Source organism: Bactrocera oleae, chromosome 6 (assembly GCF_042242935.1).
Source record: "Bactrocera oleae isolate idBacOlea1 chromosome 6, idBacOlea1, whole genome shotgun sequence".
In the NCBI taxonomy this organism is placed as follows: Eukaryota; Metazoa; Arthropoda; class Insecta; order Diptera; family Tephritidae; genus Bactrocera; species Bactrocera oleae.
The window spans coordinates 58,250,243-58,276,403 of NC_091540.1; the positions used below are offsets into that span (position 1 = coordinate 58,250,243).

At 33.8% G+C, this 26,161-nt stretch overlaps 1 protein-coding gene across 3 annotated transcripts in view; it reads right to left on the minus strand.

Annotated features, from left to right (window-relative positions):
* Positions 1–26,161, minus strand: part of miple2 (midkine and pleiotrophin 2) — a 231,366-nt gene that overhangs the window by 79,522 nt on the left and 125,683 nt on the right. Inside the window, exon 1 of one of the 3 annotated variants that reach the window (XM_014234445.3) lies at positions 16,249–17,075. The exons of the other annotated variants lie outside the window; for them this stretch is intronic. The gene's annotated coding sequence lies outside the window, so the exon portion shown is untranslated. Of the gene's footprint in view, positions 1–16,248; positions 17,076–26,161 lie in introns of those variants that run through there. 3 annotated transcript variants of the gene reach the window in all.

Below are 26,161 nucleotides of genomic sequence, written 5' to 3' on the forward strand. Positions count from 1 at the left end.
AATTATTATTTTTTTAATATGCCACAAATATTTTCAACAACCTTGCCACCTGATGTGAAATATAAAAATCTAAATATTTTCCAATGCTTGAATTTTTTATATGTTTTGGACTTTCGGGACATCAGAATCTAGATTGAAATATGTAGTGCGGAGGGTTGACTTTGAATTTTTTAGTATTTAAATTTTAACCTGTAAATGTAAGGTGTAAAGATAATCCTTAATTTTCTTTACAATTGCGGTCGAAACTTTTTCTTGATATAAATATGTACATATTATCAGTTCTACACGCTTCGTGCTCGTTGTCGAGTATATGTAAGTGTTGCAATTATTTTGTGCAAAATTTCGGCAAATTTAATTTAAAATATTACATCAAACCAATAGGGCAACGCGGCACTTTATCTCCCAGCAGCATGAATTATGTGAAACTTTTGTAACTTTTGAAACTTTTTCGTTTTTGTTTTTACTTGTGCTGATGCGCATATTAAGACATGTTGCATGCCACATCGTTGCACAATGTTTGCCGTTCTTGCAGATTTTGCGACACACTGCTTTTTATTAACATATTTATTTGCGACTATTTGTTTGAAAATATATCCAAATACATTGGCACATGAGAGCGCACAACACCTACATATATATGTACATACATATATATATATGTATGTACCAACTTCAGTTTTCCCAGCCGCGGCGAAGTTATTGTTCAAAGTTTTTCGTTTTTTTTTTTTTTGGTCGCCTAGTTTCGAAATGCGACTGACAGCGAACAAATTTCGCCACTTTGCGGAGCTTGTGCGCATGCGGCAATGTGCACGTTTGTGCAACATGCGCCGAAAAAATGTATGTTTTCTATATATTTATGCAACTTTAGCGGCAGCTAAGTTTTATTTTTACACCCAGAAGTGTTGCGTTTTAAGTCATTCTTGTCATTGTTGTTGTTATCGTTGTTGTTGTTGTTAGTTGAAACTTTTTAAGATAACAGCGCGTTGACAGCGCTTTGCCAGCAGAATGTTTTTAGCGGAACAACAACAATGTAAATGCGATAGAACTAGACAAAAAACAACAACAACAACAACAATAAATAACAACAAAAGCAACAGAAAATTGTTGTGGCAACTAGCATCACAACTATGTTGCGTGCGAGAAAAGAAATGTTCGGTTGACATGCGTGCCAGAAACAACAGCAAAAAACTGCAAAAACAACGACAACAACAACAACAAAAATCTAAAACAACAACTAGCGCGAATATTGGTAAAGCATTTGCCAACCAAACTCCAACACAGCACTTTCCTGCCAACTGACTTTGCCACAGCAGCCGCTTGGCGGGCGTTCGTGCCACATGTGGGAATTCCAATGCGTTAAAGTTGAAGTAGAGTAAAGACCAAAAAACAAAAAATTGAAGAAGAAGTGGAAAACAAACTTTAAATAGAGGAAAAATGCAACGCTGGCAAGAAGCTACCGCCGAGCAGAAACGTCAGCGCCAAAAAGCAAAAGATCTGAGTGCGCATCTTAGAATCTGACGGCGGCAAACTGGTTGCGAGCATGACTGCCACTAGAATTTGAAGCTGCTTGCTGCCTATATAACTCCATATATACATTTCTTCTTTGTTTTTGTTATATATGTTGTTAGCAGTGCAGTAATGTTGCTCTGATATGTGTGTGTGAGTGTGTGTTAGTGTTTTTGGTGCTTCTTGTGGCACACCGTGCTGGTTGTTGTGGCAACATTGTGCTTTGTTTCTTACATTTCTACACTCTTGTTGTTATTATTGTTGTTAATACTAATGCTGTAGTTGCTTTTGTCGACAAGTTTGTTCTTTGGCTGTGCTTGTTGTTGCTATTGGTATTGCTTGTATAATTTCTGTAGAAAAGTTTGTTTAGAAATCGGACACAAATGGGAATTATTGGCAGTCAAAGTAACAGCAGACAAGAGCTGAAGAAAATAGAAGGCGCGTAGTGGTATATACATTAGAAATAAATAAATATATACACATATACATGCTTACATACATACGTATATACAAACAAACAGACGTTGCTTGATGTTGTTGGTAACTAAGACGCAAACATTGTTTTTTGTGAGTTTGGGGTTTTTTACTTCGAGTTATATCATAAAACTTATTTTTATACCCTGTACAGGGTATATTAAGTATGCTCCGAAGTTTGTAACACACAGCACGAAACGTAGCGTAACGTAAATAAATGATCATGTAGTGTCCGCCTGTCTGTATATATACAAACTAGTCCTTCAGTTTTCAAGCTATTGATCTGGAATTTTGCACCTGTCCTTTTCTCACTAAGAAGCTGCTCATTTATCGGAACGTCCGATATCGAACCACTATAGCATATAGCTGCCATACAAGCTAAACGATTGAAATCAAGTAGTTGTATGGAAAACTCTCTCATTTGACGTGGTATCTTCACGAAATTTGGCATGGATTATTATGTAAGGCAACAATGTATTCTCTGAAGAAATTGTTTAGATTAGATTACTATATCGTATTATCATATATTCATACATATTATATAAATATCCATGGCCCATATGTTGTACTAGGAGAGATCTAACTTTGTGAACTTATAAGATACTGTAATTTTTAGTAGATTAAGCAAAACTTTACGATCTGAGTAATATATAAATGTATTTTTAGATTTGTCAAGATTTGAATGATCTATAAAGTGATTAGTCTACCTTCAAGATTCTTCACAAGTCTTTTTGAACGGAATTTTGCTACATTGATGAAGTATTCAAGAAGATAAAATGAGTTTAATATCACATAAGTTAGAAATATTCGTCAGAGTCTAAGAGACTTATGTAATACGAGTTCCATTTTCTCTATAGTTTAAAGAAAAGAATAATAAGGGAATAACTTGAATATTATTAAGATTTGGGGCCTTCTTCAGTGGTTGGTCAGATAGGACGAAAAGATTTTACGAACGCTTCTGATGAGATCGTCAACATATATTTATACCTTGAACAGAGGTCTTTTTTTTGGTTATTTTATAGAGGAGGAAATATATTTACGTATGCCAGGCTTAGGTGTTTTGCTCTAGGTATGTCATACTTGAACATTAACCTGGTGATTTGCTAATGCTAGTAACGACTAAAACCTCCGCTTTCTTTCGGCCTCGTAATCCCACGGAAACCGCAGCTGGGCATTACTTCATGAGAGGAGGATATAGCTGCTGATTATTCTTCTGATAGCTAAGATGTTATTTCCTCTTTCTTCTAGTTACTGTCATTTGCTCTGAACAGGGTATATTACAATTTGACTACGAAGTTAATAACACCTGGAAAGAAAGGTCGGAGACCCTATAAAGTATATTTATAAAAGTTTAGCGTGCCTAGCTGAGTTGATTTAGTCACATTTTGTTCAGATCGAGTCACTATAGCATATAGTTGCCATATGAGCTGACCAATCAAAACTAAGTTAGAAATATTTTTATGCTCTCTTCTGCTATTAGAACTGCGCCTTTGATAGTTATTATGAAGTATGTAGAACATTTTTTCTTGTTAATTTTTTTATTGAAAAATTGTAGGGATGTCTGAGAACGTAACTCAAGGTGCTATGCAGAGATTAGAAGGTTAGTCCCGCTCCCATCTCTTGCTTAATATTTAGAGCTTCATTAATTTTTAATTAGACCTTTTAAGCAGAGCGTGTTCAACTGAATATATTTGGTAAAGAAGTAACAGCACCATATATAGTATTCGCCTACTGAGGAACTTATTTACTTGTTTATGTGCTGTTCTTTTGCAACAAGTTTAATTCTGTGTTAATTGAAGACATAACCAAAAGATGTACTATTGTAGCCGACACTGGGAAAGACGTGGAGAAAAACAATAGCCGAGTTAAGTTGAACAGTTGCACAGTTGCAATATACAATGACTACAAACTTACATATTTTTGTACGTGTACAAACAATCGTTACCGAGTGCTTGCAAGACAATGTGTCCAACTCAGCAATTGCGCAGCCGGCTTGCCATTTCACTGCAACACAATGTGGATGCATTTCAGCGCTTTTGCATACACACAGCCATACATATGCATATACATACATACATACACGCTTGTGTACTGTTTTCGCAATTACATGCAACATTTACCTTAACAATTCACTGCTCGTTTGCTGCAAGGCAAGCAATGCAAGGCATGCAACTTCATTTTGCATATGCACTCAACTATGCAATCACACACACACACACACACGCATATTTACTTATATGTAAGGATGTATGTATGCGTTTATTTACACAGGTGTACACCCTGTCGCTTGAAGTCGTGCTGTTGTTGTTGTTGTCGTCAGCGAAGTTGTGTTGTGTCGACTACAGTTTGGCAGTGTAACTGCAATTACAAATCTGCGCTTGTTGCATGCCACATTTTTAATTGTACATGCTTGTATGGGAAATATGTTGCAGCACTGCGATAAGATATGATTACACACACACATACAATGGTACATGTGGCATGAGCGTGAAAGACGTGAAATTGCTATGCTCCAGCAGCTGTACGTTGGGTGTTGTAAGTGCTGGGCAAACGTTTAAAGAAAAGCATACTACTTTCCACATACATACACACAGCCATAGCGACATATGTGGCAAACATCTTGGTGTTGAGGCTGCTACAGTGTGATTTTGGCGTGGCAATAGCATGTGGCACGATGCGGAAAACGAGAATCACAATCTCGCTGAATGGTTAAATGGTTGCCTCCTGCTTGGCTAGTTGCTTGACTGTTCGACTACTTGACTGTGGCATGCAATGCTAAGTAAAGAGTATGTATTATTGTTAGTTGTTGTAGTTGTTAGTGTAACACTACAAATTTAATACTTCCTCGACATTTAATTCTTTTGCGGTTTGTTGTAGGTATTTGTTGTTGTTGCCACTGCATGCGTTTTCCGCTTGACGAGCAACACCTGTATGCCTTAAGCCGGAAACTAATCAACAAGAAAATATGCGAAAAAATGATCGACAACAGGAATGTAGGAATGTGGTTGTGACCGCTTTTCAACATTTCAGCTTTCAGGCTTTTCCATTTCCTTGATTCTTTTGTCCAACCGCGGCGCTGCGAAGTTGTGGTAAACGGTGAATTTTCATTTCACGAGTCGGCCTTTGTGGCTTTCGCAGCTCACGCAGCGCAAATGTAATGAAATAATATACCATATACTACTATTCAAGCGTACATATTTACGAAGGTAGTTCGATAAGTCTATCTCTTAATTTGACTTCAATGATTCGCAGCAGACACTTCGTTTTGTTAGAGTCTATACTATACGTATACGAGCTCAGATGAAATCTGCAAGTGGAAAAGTTCGATCCGTGATTTTTTTGTTACGTAAATCCCTCAAGTCTTATATAACCGATCCTTCATCCTAAATTTGATACTTTCTTGGTTCTGTATCAATAGAAATGGTTTCAAATATATTTTGACATAAACTAACATAGAAAGCGATTTTAGGGGTCATATCCACTTGCAAGGCAGAAAAAACGCGTTTTTTCATGCATTTTTTGTGAAGAGGAATTTTTTTTTTAAATAAATAAATAAAAAATTGTATATTTACGGAATTTATTGTACTACTTTAATAATCGGGGATTCATTTTAAAAATTTTGGATTCCCTTAATCTTGTAGCCGATCTCCAGGAGGATCAAAATGTGAGCTTCCCAAAAAAAAAAAAATATTAATAAACCTTTGAAATATATTTTCAAAACGTTCATTCTTTTAATAACCATATTAATATTTCCCTTCCAAAATGAAGGAAGATAAAAATAAACAATTTAAGAGCTGTTCTGACGCGGTTTTTTTAATTAAAACTGTTCCAAACTTTTCAGATTCTTTAATATATGATCATCTCTCCGTAAGGTAGCACCGACTCGAAATTCATTTGGTTAGTTCAGGTTTTTAAATACGAGGTGTGTTAAAAAAATAACGTATAGTACTTTCAACTTATATTAGCTTTGGCTTTATTATTTCATTTCAAGACCCTTAGAAATGGTAATACAGAACTTGGGTTTAGTTATAATCCTACAACGGTGTCAACATAACAAAAGATAAAACTTTAACCGGTTGTAGGTCGAGTAATACTATTCCTCACGATCAGATGTATACAAATGATCCTTAGGCAAGCTAATGTCCAATTTTGTTTTATTATATAATATGGTTCAAAAAATGTTCATTGCTGTAACTAAAATTTGTAGCGAATACCGGAATTTGAGAAGCGGATAAACTCAACTTATTCCAGAATATTCCCATTGGAACTTGTTTTAGATTAGAGAAAAAACAAATGGACCACTATTTAAACTGCTTTAAAATGTAATGAAAAGACAAATAAGTTGTCTCAAAATGACGCTTTGGCAAACTATCATACACATATCAGTGTCCTGAGATGTTGGTTGGTCCAGTTACAATGCTTACAGAAACATATTAGTCCTTGGTACACCACAAATATAAGATAAATTACAACCAATCTTTGCGATATCATTAATGATGTCTTGAATAAAACCAGATTAAGTATCATGGCAGCAGTTGAATAGTATTTGCTAATAATAATGAAACGTTGGAGCAACAACGAACGTTAGGTGGTGACCAAACGCTGCCTTCAACCTAGTAATTTTTGTGAGGTGGTTACAGAAGTATGTATTTATGGATAGAGGGTTACTGAAAATAATGATATTAAATATTTGTATTTGAATAAAAAAAAAAAATTGAAAAGTGAGCTCGATGGATGGATTCGTGCGATTCGCCATGAGATGGGGTAACATGATTATTATTCCATTGTTCCAATATTTTGAACATGTGTTGGAAAGCTACTCTTCCCGTATGTCTTTTTCAGTATACTCGTAAGTCACTCGTTTGAAGCGTAAACAACACTAATTTTTTTACTCAAATCTGTCGAACTTTGGCCCTGGAAAAGTGAAACAAAATCTCAGCCAAAATACATCGCTCGACGTGAACTCTTTAAATTGAAGCGATCGATTGCAGAACAATGCTCGAAAGTTGTGACTACACACGAAGCAATAATTCTTATTATGACAACGCTCGGCCTCAAGTTGTAAGACCGGTTAAAAACTAATTGGAAAGCATTGGTTAGGAAGTTTTGTTGGTTTCAAAACAAAATGCCAATTTCGGCTTAAAAATGACTTAAGTCATTTTCATATTTTCTTACCTATATATGGATTGGGTGGGTCAAAAAAAAATTGATACTCCAAAAAGTTGGTTGGAGCAGTAAATTTCCTACAAAACTATGAGCTTTGCAAATTTAAATGATGTTTTTTCATTGAGTTATACAATTCAAAAGAAAAAAAAAACAAATTTGCCTTAAAATAGTCAAACTTCAACCGTCAATATCTTTTTAATTTTAATTGTAAATAAAATATTTATCGGTATATTGACCTGTTTTTACCCCTATACTTTACCAGCTGATCTGAAAACAGTCAGTTTTGTCGGCACTTGTTTGATTACTTGATGCTAGCCATATGGCTAATGTGATATTAATCAATTAGACATATATATATATGTAAATATGTATATAATACGAGGTAATTTCTACTAGTGAAATGTAGGTATGTTTTAATATAAACATCTGTCAATATTCACACAGGTATTGTAATTGAAATGAAATCGAAATAACAAATAGAAAAAACAATGAAAGAGAAAAAAGTATTTCTAAAAAATGTTATAAAAACATTTGGATCTAAGCAAAATATTGTTTTTTAAATTAATTTTCATAATTTTATATACATTTCTATACAAACAGCAATTATATCGTTCATAGAAGTACTTATCATCGCATGAATATGCTAATGTGGCAACCATATGGTTTATAACAACGCCCAAACTTAATCAAAAAAACTACAAAACAAACCAAACAAAATAAATTTTTCACTTTAACACCACAAAATTAACCATTTAATTGTGGTAATGTAAATTTTTACGGTTTTGCATTTTTCAGTTTCATTTGTAGATATGATTAATAGCGCGATATTGAGCATTTTCATGAATTCTACTTGCGAGGGCAATGTGTTTTTGTATCAACCTCCATGCCAGCAAATCTCGAAAAAGTCTTTTGAGACTTGGTGGAATTTGTTTATGTCGTTTTAAAGTAAATTTTCGCAAGTTTTCCTATATATATATATATATTTGCCTTTCCATATGCATATTTGTTTGTAGTTAAAAGTCCAATGATTTGCGCGAAATACTGAGATCTTTTTGAACTTATTGAAAATAATTCTGATTTGGTTTGGCACACGGAATATTACTAGAAAGCTCATTGTTCAGTTCTCCATTTCACAACTCATTTGCTCAGAGTTTAGGTTATGCCAAAGGAATTGTGCTGTTTGTTATTTATTTTAATAATTTTTTTCATTTCCTTGAATTATATTCAGTACAACAGCGCTAGAAGTAAGGTAAGCTACAACCAAGCTACTCTGACACGTCTGGTATTATTATATGTACTAATGAAAGAATAAGGAATAACGTGCGGCTATACGAAGACAGACGCACGAAGCAGTCTTAAAATCGGTTGAGTCTAATAGCTTGATCTTGAAAAGTCACGTAAACTCGTATGAGCGATAAAAATACCAAAACATGTTAGTTTTTTCTGTTGGCTACGTGAGTGCTCAGAATCCCAGAGCCATGTAAGAGTATGAGACATTACAAAAATAGTTTTAGTTCCAAATGCTTATGTATGACATAGCAATATATATGTGAAGATCAGCCGACTGGGATTGTACTTAGTATTGCTATAAATTCTGTTACAAAGTTTACAATGCTTACAAAAATGGCTTAAATGAATGTTCTTGAATTCAGAGCTGCAGATGATTGGCTGTCTAGTAGATTTGAGTCCATTGTACTACAGTTCATGATCAGAGTTGTAGAACTTTACCTGTCTTATACCGAACGATGAAATGGGTAATTTTCACCCACATAGCACAACACATAGATCTTAAATAAGGCTATGTAGCAGCTGACCCAGCTAATTAAACAAGAAAGATATCTAATGACACTTTCAACAAGAAAAAAACTTCGGTTGCGCCGAAGCTATAATACCCATCACAAAAACAAAGGCCCCTTACAAGAACTTGATTCCGAACGTTCAATTTGTATGGCAGCTATATGATATAGTGATTTGATCTGACCAATTTCTGTGGAGAATAATTTGTTGCCTTAAGCAATAACTCGTGCCTAATTTCGTGAAGATACCTCGTCAAATGAAAGAGTTTTCCATACACGCACTTCATTACGATTGTTCAGTTTGTATGACAGCTATATGCTATAGTCATCCGATCTGAATAATTTCTTCGGAGATGACATTGTAGCCTTAACTAATAATCCGTGCCAAATTTCGTGAAGATACCTCGTCAAATAAAAAAATGTTCCATGCAAGCACTTCATTCCGATTGTTCAGTTAATATGGCAGCTATATGCTATAGTCATTAGATCCATACAATTTCTTCGGAGATTAGATTAATGCTTTAAATAATAATACATGCCAAATTTCGTGAAGATACCTCGTCAAATGAAAGAGTTTCCCATACAAACACTTGATTCCGATTGTTCAGTTTGTATGGCAGCTATATGCTATAGTGGACCGATATCGGCCGTTCCGACAAATGAGCAGCTTCTTGGAGAGAAAAAGAAGTGTTCAAAATTTCAGATCGATATCTCAAAAACTGAGGGACTAGTTCGCGTATATACAGACGGACAGACGGACGGACGGACAGACAGACGGACATGGCTAAATCAACTCAGCTCGTCACGGTGATCATTTATATATATACTTTATATGGTCTCCGACGTTTCCTTCTGGGTGTTACAAACTTCGTGGCAAAATTAATATCCCTGTTCAGGGTATAAAAACTTAGGCCAAGCGTATTTGTGGTTTAATTTACTAATGAGCGTGCAGCTGTCAAAAAATGTAGAAATATGTGACATAAATGTTTATACTCGTACATGTACAGGCTTATTCATGCAATACTTGCTCAATATGCGTTTTCAATTTCTTTATTCATAATTTGCATAGTTTCAACTCGAATTATCTAATAAAAATGGTAAAAAAAAATAGCAAAGAAATGACAGCGATTAACGCCAATCCCCTTAAACGCTGTGTTGTTTTTGTATTTAAAAACATTTTTTTTGCATTTTTTTCTATCTTATTTCTCTTTTTATTCATTCAAATAACCATTAAAAATGACAAAAAGCAAAAACTTCAAGCAAAAGCAGGAAAGCAACTCAAAGCCAACATGAAAATGTAGCAAAGAAGTGGCTAAGCTGGGTGCCAAGCATTCATAATTTATGATTTATGGGCGCATAAATTGCTTTTGGAAATGTCAGCGTGTGAAATGAAGGTGGACAAGCGTTTAAAGTGAATGACATACGCATATATGCATTAAAGCAGGCTGTTATTTCATACTTTATCACCGCTTTATGTTTACGTGGCAACTGCACATACATACAGCATGACATATTTACCGCATTTCTTGTTATGAAATCAGCTTAGAATCACTTAGTGGCATAGTCATAAATAAATATTATTAATAAAATATAATGCCATAATGCTTTGCTAAAATAATAATAATAAAATATATATATAAATACAAATATATATAGAAATATATATTTATTTAAGCTTTTTTGTTTATGTCACAAGAAATATGTTTGAACAACAGTAATTATGCACAATAATAACGGTTAAGCGGCTAAAACACGCCAGAGTTGTTGAAATTGTTGTTGTGTGTGCATCAGTCATTGCATAAGCGAACACTGATGTGAGTATGTGAGTGACATTTGCAACTTGCTTACTTAATCAAATAGCTGGAAGCTATGTTAGGCGACATAATTTGGCTTTTTTATATTATATAATATATATTTAACAAGCGTTTAATTTGCGTAAAATAATTAAGCTAATGGCTAAATTATGCAATAACAGCACATGTATGTTGCATAAACTAAAGCTTGCAACTTCAACCAAGATGTCATAAGTGCTAATTATAAATTTTATGGCGTGGAGGCACCTAATTGCCTCGATACACCTAATTCCCAAAAAAAATTGGCTTGCTACGATTTTCAGAAGTCATAAGTCAGTTGAGAAGTACAAACGTTTTCAACAACTGCGCTGTACTTATTTATGTTAAACAACCATTTGTGCTTGAGTTTTCATTTTGTAAGAATGTAAACTTTTTTTTGCACATTTCTCTATATTTTCAATGAGTTTAGGTTCAAAAAGTTTTTAACCCACAGTGACAGATATTTATGTCAATGAAAGAAATATTACACGACCAATTCATTGGAAAAAATTTGGATCACTCAGTTATACTAGGGAGTGCTTAAATATTGCAAGAAAATTTGTTTGATTTGATTAGTCAACTTACGCGATTGTATCAGAAGCAGCAGATGATAGTAAAACTAATTCATTCAAAAAAAAAAAATAATGTTTATATTATAGGAAACTTAATTCATTCAAAATAAAAAACAATGTATATAATTTTACCAATGTGGTTTTGAACTCTGAGGGCTTAGACTTTAGACTATTTATGATATTTTATTTAAAAAATTAATAAAAAATGTACATTTAAAGAATTTAAGTTACTTTGATAATCGGTAACGCATTTTGAAAATTTTTTGAACCGATTTCCAGAAGAATCTACGAAAAAAGGTTTTTGGCGGTGAGAAAGATTTTTCTGCTTAAATTATCTCAAATCCAAAAACCAAAAAGTTTTATTATTACTACAGATGAGTACAGGTGATGATCGAAAGACTATATAAAGTTTTGATTTTTGACAAAATTTCTTCGAAGATCATGCAAAAATTTGAAGTCGATGGGTGGAGCCCTTTCGGAGAAATTTTCCTCACCGAAATGCGAAATCCGTTAAAGGTTTGGGAGCCAATTACATTAAGTTTAAATTTTTTTACAAATACGCTCATATCTCTCAAACTAATTGCGGGAATTCGGCAGACAGCAGCCGTTAAACGAGTTTTGATATGTTTATTACACATTTTTTTTACCAATTTGTTTATTAAATACTTCACACAACCTTTAATGTATCAAAATCAACTTTTTGAGCAGAAAAGGTATATTTCATTGATGAGAAATTAATTGTGCAGAAAAATATTATGATTTTTGAAGAAAGTTATGAAAAAGTTTTGCAACATAAAGACTCATAAATATAAATGTTGCATAACTCTTTTTGAAAACCTTTTTCATTCATATTCAGTAATGAAAAAAGTTGTATAAGGATTAGAAGTATGTGGTATTCTTTGGAACACTACGGTTGAAGGAAGATTGGAACATTGTCAAATATCGATTCTAATAAGACGAAACTTCAAGACTGGAATTAATATATGTTGTAGTGCAGTTGTAGTGAGCCTATTTACCAGGGAAAGGTGCAAAAATCAGCTTTACCGTGAAGTAAAGTTCTACTGATGGTCGAAAAAAAAATCATAGGCTTAATATATGTATTATTCTTTGAGATTTTTTAGTAGCAAACTTGGATTTATCGTGCAAATTAAATCTAGTAAATATGTTATACCCTGTTCAGTGTATAAAAAAATTTTTGACCCATTTTTCGGGACATCGAGAATATTGCTAAACTATGGAGTGTAAGCCTTTTGAATCAAATATTGTTTCCAGTTTATCCCGATTATGTAAACACCTTCACATTCAAGAGCTGTCATATTTTCTATTAAACACTATACAAAGTCGTAATTTACACTTTACATGATATAGTTTTGTGAGTTTTATATGTATGTGTGTGTCTGTAGAATTGTGACTGTCAATCAGCGCTGACTTACAATGGCGGCCAATAAACTCACACATTCACAGCGCATAGTGACTGCTGATTGTGAATTAAATGCAATCGGAGACTACTTTCATACACACATACACATACACATACATATACGTGCATTATCAATGCGATAATCTCTACGGATACGATATATGTGTGTTCCTACTTAGCAATAGTAACTTCGTTTCACATTTGATTGGCAGTGTCATTGTCGGTGTCAGCAGTATCACCAATTGCTCGCCCACAATTTTCAGCTTTTATAAAGCACACACAATCTCACTTAGATATACATATGCACTACATACATAAGTACTTATGCAGTCGCATATGAATGAAGGGTATGCAAGAGCATTATTGGCTTTTATTGTCGCTTGTCAAATTGCATTGTTTCCAGGATTTTCCTACAGTTTATTATGTTTCTGTTGTTGCATTGTTTGTTCATTATAAATGTAGTCTATGCACTGAAATTTCTATATGTTTATACCATGAACGAGGCATATTAAGTTTGCGAAAATGTTTGTTAATACCCTAAAGGAAACATCGGATATCATATAAAGATGATCAGCGTGCCGAGCTCAGTCGATTTAGCCGAGACCGTCTATCTGCCTGTATATACCAAACCTAGTTCCTCAGTTTTTGAGTTATTGATCTGGAATTGTGTTCAAGTAATTTTCTGCCAAAAAACTGCTCATTTGTCGGAACCAGTGATATCGGATCACTATATGATATAGCTGCCAAAAAAAAAATTTCAGAGCGGACCACTATATGAAATACCTGCTATACAAACTGATCGATCAAAATCAAGTTCTTGTATGGAAAACTTTTTTATATGACGAGATATCTTCAGATCATTTATACACGAATTATTCAGATCGAACCACTATAGCATATAGTTGCTATACAAACTCACCGATCAAAATCAAGTTCTTGATTGAAAACGTTTTATTTGTGAAGGGTATTATAGCTACGCTGCAACCGAAGTTAACATTTTTTCTTGTTTCTTTGGGTGTATGTCTGTATTTTTATATATATAATACATTTGTATGTGTGAGCACTGTCATTTGGTTATTATTATAGTTCACACATAATGACAGCATATCACGGAAATTACGACTATCTTTAAATGCTGCAATATAGGAACTATTTTTATGCATTACCAAGCCATACATACATACATACACACATATGTAAACATTTATCACTGTATGTACAAATGTGTAATGAGTTTACAATGCATTAACTTGTATTTATAACATTTGCTGCATTTATCTATTCATAAAATAAGCACTTACTGCATACACACAAACCTACATGCATACATATACATATTTACATATATGTATGTCTATACACCCACATTCATATCTATATAATTATTTTTGCTATCACTTCCTTTTAATGCAATTTGAACTATCTGGTGGCAACAACATTAAATGTTATGTGTTTTTGCAGCTCGAGTTGCAATCAATCTCACACACACAAAAATATATTTTTCAAGCATTGCTTTTGCATAGCTCAGATATCTGAAGGCTACAATAACAATCCTTTCCATGAAAATCCATAATTGTTTATCAAACTTCCGCGAATGAAATTACTTATAGTCAAATGTGCATTGAACCACCTCAACGAGTGATATAGAGGTTCTTCCTGACGATAAATCAAGCATCCCATTCTCTGGTATCCCAAGCAGAGCATACATAGAGGCTAAATACTTTTTTCATTCCATAGATTTCTTCTGACATTTCGACTATCGAGCAGTAAGTATTGGTCTATGAGGCCCTCAGTTCTGTTTTTATATTAACGACTTTAGATTCACTGAGTTTCGGCAAATTATGCAGCGTTTTCTTGGTCGTTTGAAATTATTATTGCTAAATTTTTCCATATATAGAGCAAGGGTACTCTAAGATCTAAAATAATTCTGTTTCGAACCGTCGGTTAAAAGCAGTTTAGTATTATATAGTTTAGAATCTCTAACGTAAGAAAATAACTGTGTATCTTTGTAAGTTTGGTTAAGCTGATGACTTCATCAAATCCACAGGATGTATATACAGGATAGCACGTTGTAGGCACTGTTCTGGAAAGTTGTCCGGACCTTTTTATGTAGAATCATGTATTTGGATTAAGAGAAGCCTGCTGGCGACGAATTTTGGACTGAATAAATTTTCCGCTGGTTATGGAAACCAAATTAGAAACGGGAGTGCTCAAGAGTGACTCAAATTTTTCGTGATAAAAAAGTGGGCTCATTACTAAGATCATATAAAGTTGATTGTACGATTCGTCACCAGCTAAGGTTTGCAAATCGGAGACAAGTACTCTAGATTTCTAATTAAAATTAAATAATAATTACAGAGCGATGCAAATTACGGCTGCACCGAAGCTATAATACACTTCACTAATACATTACTTATATTATATAATATATATTATAGGCTATAAAAATACCTTTATTTAGAGTTGGCCACTTCGAATGGCAGCTATATGCATTAGTGGACCGATCTAAAGAATTTGTTCGGAGATCATAACATGGGAAAATAATCTCTGCCAAATTTAGTGAAGATATCTTGTAAAATAAAGAAGTTTTCCATACAAGGACTTGATTTTGATCGTTCAGTTTGTACAGCAGCTACATCTTTTAGTGGACCGATATCGGCAGTTCCAACGTATGCAAAATTTCAGATTGCGATCTCGAAAACCGAGCGACTAGTTCGCGTGTATACAGACGGACAGACAGACAGACCGACATTGCTAAATCAACTCAGCTCATGATGTTGATTGTTTATATTTATATACATATATATTTTTATATTTTGTAGGGTCTCCGACGTTTTTCTGGGTGTTACAAAGCTCATGGTAAACTTAATATTCCCCTGTCCCTGTTCAGGATATAAAAAAGACTTTATGTGAAATTTGCTGGGCCGGTATTGCGATACATTTCCAACTGTTGTGAGTAGAAACTTTTGTTAAAAGAGACTTTTTTTTGATATTTCGAGAGTTCCTAAGATTAAATAAACTCCCTGGATGCAGTAAGCACCAGCATTCGGGTTTTTTTTGTGGTCATTGAGTATTTAAAATTAATTTCAACTATACTGATTCAGTCAAACCTTGCTTCAAGATGCACTTATGCGGTAACAGGAAAGTTCGGCTCTAACTTTTATTCGACATAAAACGTCGAAAAATATTTCTCTTCGCTTTTAGTTGACAAACATATTCAAACGAAACCAATTTAAAATTTATATGAAAGGATAACTTAAGAAGCCAACGAAGGGTGGTGAAGAGAAAAATCGATTTGACACCTACGCATTTGTTGTTATTATTTTATTAAGCATATGAAAATATGCAGATAAGCTTTGCTACCTTTTTAAACACACACATATGTATATTTTATTGACTCAATCAAATGGAATTGCATGCGTGTGTGTGTGTTCATACACCACTTATAATCACAGCGGATTTTGCCGATTTCTTTATCTTACCTGCTACTGTGTGTGTGTGTGCGCGAGCGTAGGCGATAAATAAATGGGAACGAAAATAAAACTGCGCAACACGCAATCAATTTCTTTGTTGTTCTTGTTATTGCTGCTGCTTTTACGCTGCGTGACTGAAGGATGCCGCTGGCGATGCTGGCTGACTCAGGCCCTATTTGTTGAATAAACGGCGCACAAATGTAAATTGTGGTGAATATACAAATACGTGTAAGACGAAGTCACTTTCGAAATTATTCGTGTTTAATTCTGGTTTTTGTTTTCTTTTTTTGCGAACACTTTTGGCTTTTTGTCAGCAAATGAACCGTTCACTGCACTCTCCTGCGAATATTTTGAGATTTTGCGAGTACTATGCGCGCGCATTTGCCATACAATTCCCGTTATATGCACTTACGTACGCAGTTCAACACAAGCTTCAAGGAGGATTTAGCACAATGTTGTTGTTGTAGAATGAATAACTAACAACGCCCACACAAACGCTTTTACTCAATAGTTCACTAGCTCAGTAGCTCACAATTATAACGGTATTCAGCTATAGGCGCTCTCCTAAAAGGATATAAAGCACTCTCATAAAAGGATATACGCGCATGCAGATTAGCAAACACTCTTTTTGTGCAGAGATGCTGTGTCTGAGTTTGTGAAAAATAATGCTCTGTTTGTTTTTTATTTATATTAAAAATTTTATTTAAGAAATCGCAAATTCTTTGAATTAATTCACTTACTGAAAATGCTTAAAAATTTCTCGAATTAATTACGAATCACTACAATCGTTTAAGCGCGTTGAAGTCAAACTAATTTCAAGTGGCGTATAATTCCAGCGCCGGGCAATGGTTATGGAGGCAAATGTGCTCACTACTTGGCCAGACAATGCGCCCAGACTGGTTGTTGACACCATTGAGTGAGTGAGAGAGCATAAACAACTGAGTGGATCAGTGAGTGGGCTGTGTGCTGATGAGATATACTTAGAAGTGGTAGAGGAGTGTATATTTTGTGAGTAGAGACTTGCTGGCGCATTGAGTGTTTTGGAAATGAGTGTAGACGATTGATTACTAGGCAAATTTTTTGTTGAGTGACTATACTCTGTCGTACTCTCTCTTCAAAGCATTTTTATAACTGAGTCACTTCACATTACGAGTTTGAGCTCATAAAAACGCCTTGAGTGACCGTCAAGTACTGAGAATTTTATAATTTATTTTTTGTTTGTTTTAATTTAAACAGGTTCTTTGCTCTGTGTTTTGATTGTCTTCATTCTCATGAACTGACAAATGGTAATGTGAGCTTCTTAGGGTCAGCGCTTTGGTACTTGTGGAGTTTTGAAGCCAAGTTACATACATATATACATACATATCCACATAACTTTATTAAATTCTTGTGCTTCATTCTACTAATAAAAGGGAATATGCCTATAAATACGCACTTTCCATTATATAATTGTTTACCACTTTTTACAATCCTTTATTTCTCTATATTTACTGATTCGTTGTGGTTCTTATCAGCACTTAGTACTTTAATGCAACTACTGTATATGAAAGCATACTACACATATTTTGCAAATGTACAAGTATACTCATATGAGTTGTTGATTATTAGACGCTCATGCTGGTGGGTATTTCCACGAAAAAAAAATTCAGATTGTATATGAAATATTAGTAGCGATAGTTTTTTGTTAACAGAATGCAAAAGAACATTAGGCAAACAGAATTCGGTTATTTAACCGAATAAAGTGCTTGGTGGCTACTTTCCGATTAACATGAAAAAAAAAAATTTGCTAATAAAAATCACCACTCGGTGTTCCTGCAATGAAAAAATTTCTCATAAATAAAGTGCTCCCTGCGTTTCGAGTCGACTCAGTACCTTCACATTTTCACGGATAGCCTAAAACCGCATATAAGGAATGGGCGAAAAATTTCGTCAAAGAATATAGTCTTACTCGGTTAAGAGATGTGAATTTTAGAACTAAAGTGATTCATAGTATTCTCAAAGTTTTCCACATAGATCAACATTTATGCTTGAGATGACTAGTATAACTCCATAAATAAAAGATAGATTTCTTATAAATATTTTATTTGCAAAATTTGTTGAAAACAATGAAAATCGTATCAACCAAAAGATCTACAAACTACGACTGATAAGAGTAGAAATTATGCCAAATAACAAAAAGAAAATGATAGGCTTAATACAGCAAACATGATATCAAACATGGACCCAAAAATCATTCCTCAAGCTTCTCAACCTTTTAACGAAGGATTCTGGTACTGAAAATTTTATTACTTTATGAGAGAAAATTTACAGAGGAAAACCTTGTAAAAACGAAAATTAATTGAAAAATTCGTCTTCAAAAGCAAGTCTTAAGCCGCTCTGATTCTATGAAGCTTCATGGCATATTTACTTATTTTTTTATATTAGGGGTTCTAAAATTCTTCTTCCAAAAATTTTGACAAGATAATATTGATTAAATTTTAGTCCTTTTGCATCTTATTATTATACAAAGAAATATCTTAAACAAATACGGATAGACGAAATTTTTATCTGTTAGCGTCAGACTTCCTTCAGCTTCTAGAATATCCGTAATTAAGAGGTTTGAAGTGTTCGTTACACAAAAGTGTCTATTTTATACAGTGTCGGCTACCTCCAGAGATTAACAAGGGCCACCCTTTAGTTTCCGTTGACACTAATTCAACCGGAACTTGTACCACCAAAAAATTATTTGCATAAATATATCATCGTAGTTACATAGGCTTCAGATTAGTTAAGATTCGTCAGATTAGCGTCACTATCAATAGTATCGAGCTACTGAGAATAGTAGTATGGGTGCTTAACCACCTTTGTCTCAATATCAACAGAATGGTAATAGGTCGGAGCTCCGATGTTTTCACACTGTGTATTACTGGATGGCTGTGCTCGCGCTGAGTTCTCAAATGCTAGTTTTCCAATTAGCAACCACGCTTTTAGGTTAAGCATTTTACTGGATGCCAACTCTCAAAGTTTGGAAAAGCGCCAGGTAGTCTCGAAACTTTCTTCTTTGCTCTTCAACGTTTGTGAGATCAAAGTTAAAACAACCTGGATTCTACAACTTCAGTCATACAGGAGATCTAACATGATTAAAATATAAAGTGGCTAAAGTAGTTTGTTATGGGTTCAAGACGCTTAGTCGAGATATGTGATTTCACATGTGTAAGTGCTTTCTGGTTTCAGAAAAGACTTGTTTTGAAGGAGACTTGCGAGGACTTGGTTTAAAGATTAACAGTGAAGAATATAATATTTAAAGTAAGTAAATTTTTATAAAAAGACTGACAAGATAATAATAATTTGAGTTAAAATTTTATTGAAGGTATTTAACAGTACCGGCAGTATGACAGCTGTCAAATAAATGCTCAATTTTATTGGTTGTTCGTGACCTGAGAAATTTTATATGTAGTCCCTTATTTATTTTTTCACGTTGCAATAAAACATTTGTAGGTATCCCTCTTATCAATTTTATTGAACTCTGTTATATAAACGAGTGTTTTTTTGCTGCTCGTTTATAAATGAATACCGTTCGTTATATATATGACAAAGTTAATTGAAGTTAAAAACTTGTCAGCCATTTCAGCTTCCCATTCATTTAATTCTGCTGTATTAAAATATGTTTGTTTACCTTGAACAGGGTATATTAAGTTTGCCACGAAGTTTGTAACACCCAGAAGGAAACGTCAGAGACCCTACAAAATATATTTAAATGATCAGCGTGATTAGCTGAGTTAATTTAGCAATGCTCGTCTGTCCATCTGTCTGTATATACGCGACCTAGTTCAGGTTTTGAAATATCGCTCCGATATTTTGCACACGTTCTTTTTTCTTCAAGAAGCTGCTTATTTGTCGGAATTGACGATATCGGATCACTATAGTATATAGCTGACATACAAACTGAATGATCGGAATCAAGTGCTTGTATGGAAAACTTTTTTATCTGACAAGATATCTTTATAAAATTTGGCTTGAATTAATACTCAAAGCATTGCTCAATATCTGAGTCCAGATCGGACGGCTATAGCATGCATATAGATGCCATACAAACTGAATGATCAACATCAAGTTCTTGTATGGAATTTTTTGTATTTGTGAAGGGTATTCTTGCTTCGAAACAGCCGAAGCTAACATTTCTTCTTGTTGTATGTATCGTTCTAACCACGTCTACACTTTTGCTTATCCTCCAGGATATTTGCTTGTTTTCATAAATTTCTTTGATGATTGATTACCGTCTACAAATTGAATGCCTGGTTTCCACGGGGATTATTACTGGTGGGCCGCCGAGTGTTTGAGTGTCAGTGCCTGGAATCGTCTGGCCTGTTAAATGGTTATCTATGTGTATGTATGCGTGTATGTTTGTATGTACATATACATATGTATGCTTGTGTGTATTTGCATAGCCAAGATGGATGACCGGCTGCAGGCTGCACACAGAAGTGACTTCTTCACAACTTTCACGCTCCAGTAGTGGCGCTGCACTGTTGCCTTGGCGACTTCTGCTTCTTTTTCCTCCACAAGCGATAAGCGCGTCCAAATGGCGCATTTGCTGATAGCCGCCGGCTTTTTTGTCGTGATTTTAAATATTTTTTCTTTCAGAATTTTTATGTTTTTTGCTGTAACGCGCTTTGGTTAATTCGTTGTTTGTTTAGTTTTGTTTTTTTATTTTTTGTGTTTTTCTTACTACACAGTTTACTTACAATTTTTTGACTCTGTTTACATTCAATGTTGTTTGCATTTCGCTTCTGTTTTGCTTACTGCACTGCCGCAGCACAGCGCTCCGTTATCTACATATGTACAAGTATGTGTGTCTTTATTAATCAACTGTGGCATTTATTTTTAGTACCAATGCTCAACTGATAAGCGTTTATTTTCTCAAATTATTCTAATAAATATTATTGTTGTTGTTATTCATTTGCGTGTATTTTTTTATTTTGAAGGTTTTTTGTTTTGTTTCTGCTGTTTTTGTGTTTATTTGTCAACGGGTGTGTTATATAATTTATGATTGGTAAAGTGGGAGATACCAAAATACCATTAAAAAACCCACACTGTACCGCTAAAGTTATCGAATAACTGTGTTATGTTCAATTTTCACACACATACACACGCATATTTTATACACATACATACATACATCTCGTTAGTGATAACTTGTCAAAGCTGGTTATGCCGCAATTGAAGTGTTGAAATTAGAGCAAAAAAGTGTGGCGCTGCATTGAACTATATACATATGTATGTAAATTTACAAATGTATATAGCTACATAAGTATTAGGGTGGATATACAATTTTTTTTATTTGTTTTCATTTATACCCAAAAAAATTGGTAAGTAAAAAACTTGAAGTAATATCTCTCCAAGTGTGATCGGTTAATATATATTGTAGACAGGTCTTTCGCTTTTCAGTTTCCTATTTCAACTCTGAACGGAATATATTAAGTTTGTCACGAAGTTTGTAACACCCAGAAGGAAACGTCGGAGACCTTATAATATATACAATATATAAAAATGATCAGTATGACTAGCTGTTTCGATTTAGCTATGTCCGTTTGTCTGTCCGTCTATCTAAAATTTTGCACCTGTCCTTTTCTCACTAAGAAGCTGCTCGTTTGTCGGCATACAAACTGAACGATCGGAATCAAGCGCTCGTAATGAACCTTTGGTATTTGTGAAGGGTATTGTAGCTTCGGTGTAACCGAAGTTAACATTTTTTCTGTTTTTTATTATTATTGGAAAGAAAAAATCATATCTCAGTATCTACTATATGCAAAAAATATGTCTACTCTTATATTGTAATGCACGTTAATAAACAAAATTTTCGTGTACGTGTTTGGAGTGATGATAATCCACAAGCCAATGTGGAGTCTTAGACCGATGCATCCACAAAAAGTCACTGTTTGGTGTGCTCTATGGGCAGAGGGAATCATTGGTCCTTATTACTTCAAAAACAATGAAGAATCCAATCTCGGCTGGACTGATCGACTTGAAATTGCCACACGACCTTCTGAGATATATTTGTCAGATATTGAACAATGGAATAAAATCAATATGATTCATGTAATAATCCATATTAAAAACGTAATAATTTCGATTTTTAAGCCACAATGAGGTGTAAATAAATTTTTTCACCAACAACGCCAAAATCAAAATTTTGACCACTCCTTCGATCACTATCTGTATTTAGCTGTTGTTTGTATATTTTTTTTGTTGGCTTATGAATCTGAAATAGTTTTAAGCTCAAAAATTCTCCTCACTGCCAGACACCATTTTTCGGAGGTCCTCCTGGATATTATTTATGGGATCAAGAGTATTCCAAATTTTTCAAAATGAGCCGCTGATATTTAAAGTACATTAAATTCTGTAAATGCACATTATTTTATTTATTTTATCTATTAAAGAAAGTGCCTCTTCACCAAAAACTGCGCGTTTTTTCTGACTTGGAAAAGCATATAACCCCTTGAGAGCATTTTTTGTAAGGTGTCTACCAACCAATTTTTAGAGAATAAAGTGAAAGAAATAATAATTTTTTTTTGACTCACCCTAATATTTATCACTTTATTTGTTTATGTGTATAGGAAATACTGGTAAACTGGAAAGTGTTTTCCAAAATCAGCTAGTTAGTAATAGATATCAATTTATCTATTTATTTCTGTAAATATGCCAGGGAGGGTGAGGTGTTATAAACATGTATATGCATATGAACTTACATATATACATATTTAAATATCTGAATACGAACATACATATATAAGTACTTTTAATTAAACAATTTTAAATTTATACTTTCTATGCCTTCTTTAAAATTTTGCTTTTATTTTATATACATTATACATATACATATATAAATAAATAATAAAAAAGCATATACCTATATAAGTACATATGTACATACAAATGGTTAATGCGTTTGCGCACTTTATAGTTTGAGGTAGGGCAATTTATGTTTGAGATTACTTTAGTTGTTTTTTGTGGGGTCATTGAACGTCTTGAAAGCACAGGCAAACGAAAGACAACTGTGTGTGGTAAAGCTTTAGTGATATATAGCCTTAATAAAACTATCTACTCTTACATATAGTTGCTCACATACATAATCTATTTATATACAAGTATATATATATATTAAATATAATTTAAACGAGTCTGTACATATACATATATGTTTGCATATCTGTTGAATCATCGACATTTGCCCGCTTCCCAAAGTGTTTCAGTTGATCTTGATAAGAAACCATGCATTTAATTAAAATTTTATGGATTCATGAAATTTTTATGTAAAGTGAAGTTCCACAAAGCAACTTTAATATGTATGGTGTGTGGTAAAATGAATACACCACATAAACAAATAATTACAACTTTTTCTGTATAGCGAATCGCAATTACTCTTAATACGATCTACAAGTAGTTCTGCCGACGATTGGTTGTCGCATTTTTGTTCAAGGCTAGCTTTGGGAGTGTAAAATATTTGTTACTTGCTAATAGAAATTTTTAGAAGGGAGATAAAATATTAGCTGGTTTCGTTGTCAGACGTTTACTTCGGCTGAACCGAAGCTATAATAGCCTTCACAGGTGCATTTCTTATAGCATATAAGGGTATAAAAGTATTTTTATCTCGAATTTGTAGATTGTACCGTTGCCTTAGGCAATAATTCATTATAAAAGTTTGAGAAGATATATTTTCAAATTAAAAAAGTTTTCCGTAAAAATACTTCATTTTGTATGACAGCTAAATGCTATATAAGTCCGATGCTCGCAATTCCTACAAATGAGCAGTTTCTTGTGAAAAAATGGCCATAAGAAAAATTTTAGACCAATTTCTCAAGAGCTGGGATATTAGTTCGCGTATAAATAACCGACAGACGGACATGGCTAAATCGGTTTAGCTCGTCACGCTGATATTTTATGGTATAATGTCTCCGATATTTCATTCTGAGTGTTACAAATTTTATGGCAAATGTAATACGAATATACCCTCTTCAGATCATATTTAAAGAGTGTCCAACGGAGTAAAATTTCCTACTTTTTAATAACTTATCAAAAATAAAAATAAAGTTTTCGTAAAATCATTAAAAACATATAACCAGAGCCAGTGGCAGTACACCTTCGCTTGGAGCCAGAAAATGATAGTTTCTCAAGAACAAGATCAAAAGAAATTTAAATTTATATGTGTTAATATTTAGAGTTATTTATGCTTAAAAATTATTATGTTTTTTATGCTCACTGATTTATTGAATTAATTAACTTAGATCACTCACGAATTTAGATCATTATAACATCCGGCAAAGCCTCTTCCTTATCTCTATCAATTGTATTCTCTATGTACATTTCATAAGTCTTTATATAATATATATTTTAGGTATTTTACTGTTTTTAATTATTTATAAATTAAATTGAAAGAAGGAATATTTTTATCAAAATGAAAATTGAATTATGTAAATATTACTTTCCAGCAAATTTTCACAAGGGTCGTAGTATGCTTCTCGCACTAAAAAAAAATGTAGTGAGTGAATATCCATATTCATGAATCGTGATGCACTTTCAATAGTACTAATTACTCAGTGCTTTGATAATAATGAAGTTCTGATAGACTAACATTGCACTGAGTGCCAGTAAGAACTCATACTTTTTTCGAAGTTGTTCAGGAAATTTATGTAATGCATATGCTTCAACCCAGCAGCAAATTACAAGTGCAAACCCCACAGCGACTCTGAAGCCCATATTTTTAACTATGTGTTACTATAAAGAATTCTTCGAAGTTTCTACTACTGGCCAAATTTCTATTCTAAAGACTTGACATATTTCTACTCCACTTGAGAAAACACGAAAACAATTTAAAAATGTTTCACTGCCTTCGGAAATTTATAGAGAGTTTTTGTACGCTTCCTATCGATCGATGTGTGAGAGCTCGCATTGTCGTGATGAAGAGTGATCGGTCTTCGGCGGTTGGTTTTCCTGACTTCTTGAAATACAACTGGCAAACAAATAGTTGTGTACTACTCAGAATTTATTGTTCTGAGCTGTTTTATTGGTTTGGTTACGACATGTCCAGTTTTTCCAAAAATACAGGCAAACATTTGCTTAGCAGTACTTCGTGCGGGAACAATTTTGTTGGATTCGGCTCATCTGGTTTACTTTCGGGTAAATCCACGAGTCATCCTCTGTCACGATGTCATAGGCGTGTTTCGAAGCACCGCTGTCGTATTTTTTTTAACATTTCTCTCGACCAATCGACAAGAGCCTTTTTTTGAGCGATTAACAAATTGTGTGGAACTTAAGGTGAACAAATTTTTTTTTTCACTTAAATGTTCATGCAATACTGAATGTATCTCGGTCCCATTAATGCCTATATCTCACGATAGGTCACATGACGTTCTCTGCGCATAGATCAATAGTTTCCGGAACAGCAATTAATTTTGGACGACTTTCACGAAATTCGTCTTGGAGTAATCAACGACCTCCATTGATTTCACCATACCTCTGGTTTTTAATGGAGTTTCATTGTCAAAAATTGAATTAAGTTCATCGATGCACTGTTGCTGAGTTAATCCACATCGAAAGTTGCAAAAAATAATGGTGCAAAAATGTTCGTGATTAAATTCCATTTCTTGGTTGAGATGAATATTTTAAGTTACTGTCAACAACACAAAGATCATATATACTTGTATGTCAAGACGTTCTGTGTATGTATAACATCAAAAATGTCAAACTTTACGATAAAGTTGTGAGTTACAATATTGCAATAATAAGGTTGTCAAATCCCGAAATATAAATTGCAACCTACAATGTATATATAACCCAAGGTTGTCTCCAATTGTGAAACTATGACCTGAAATTGGCCGTTGCTTCTTAGAAATCCTACCAAAGATGAGATTTGTAATCCGGATAGCCTGATTGCACTATCTAA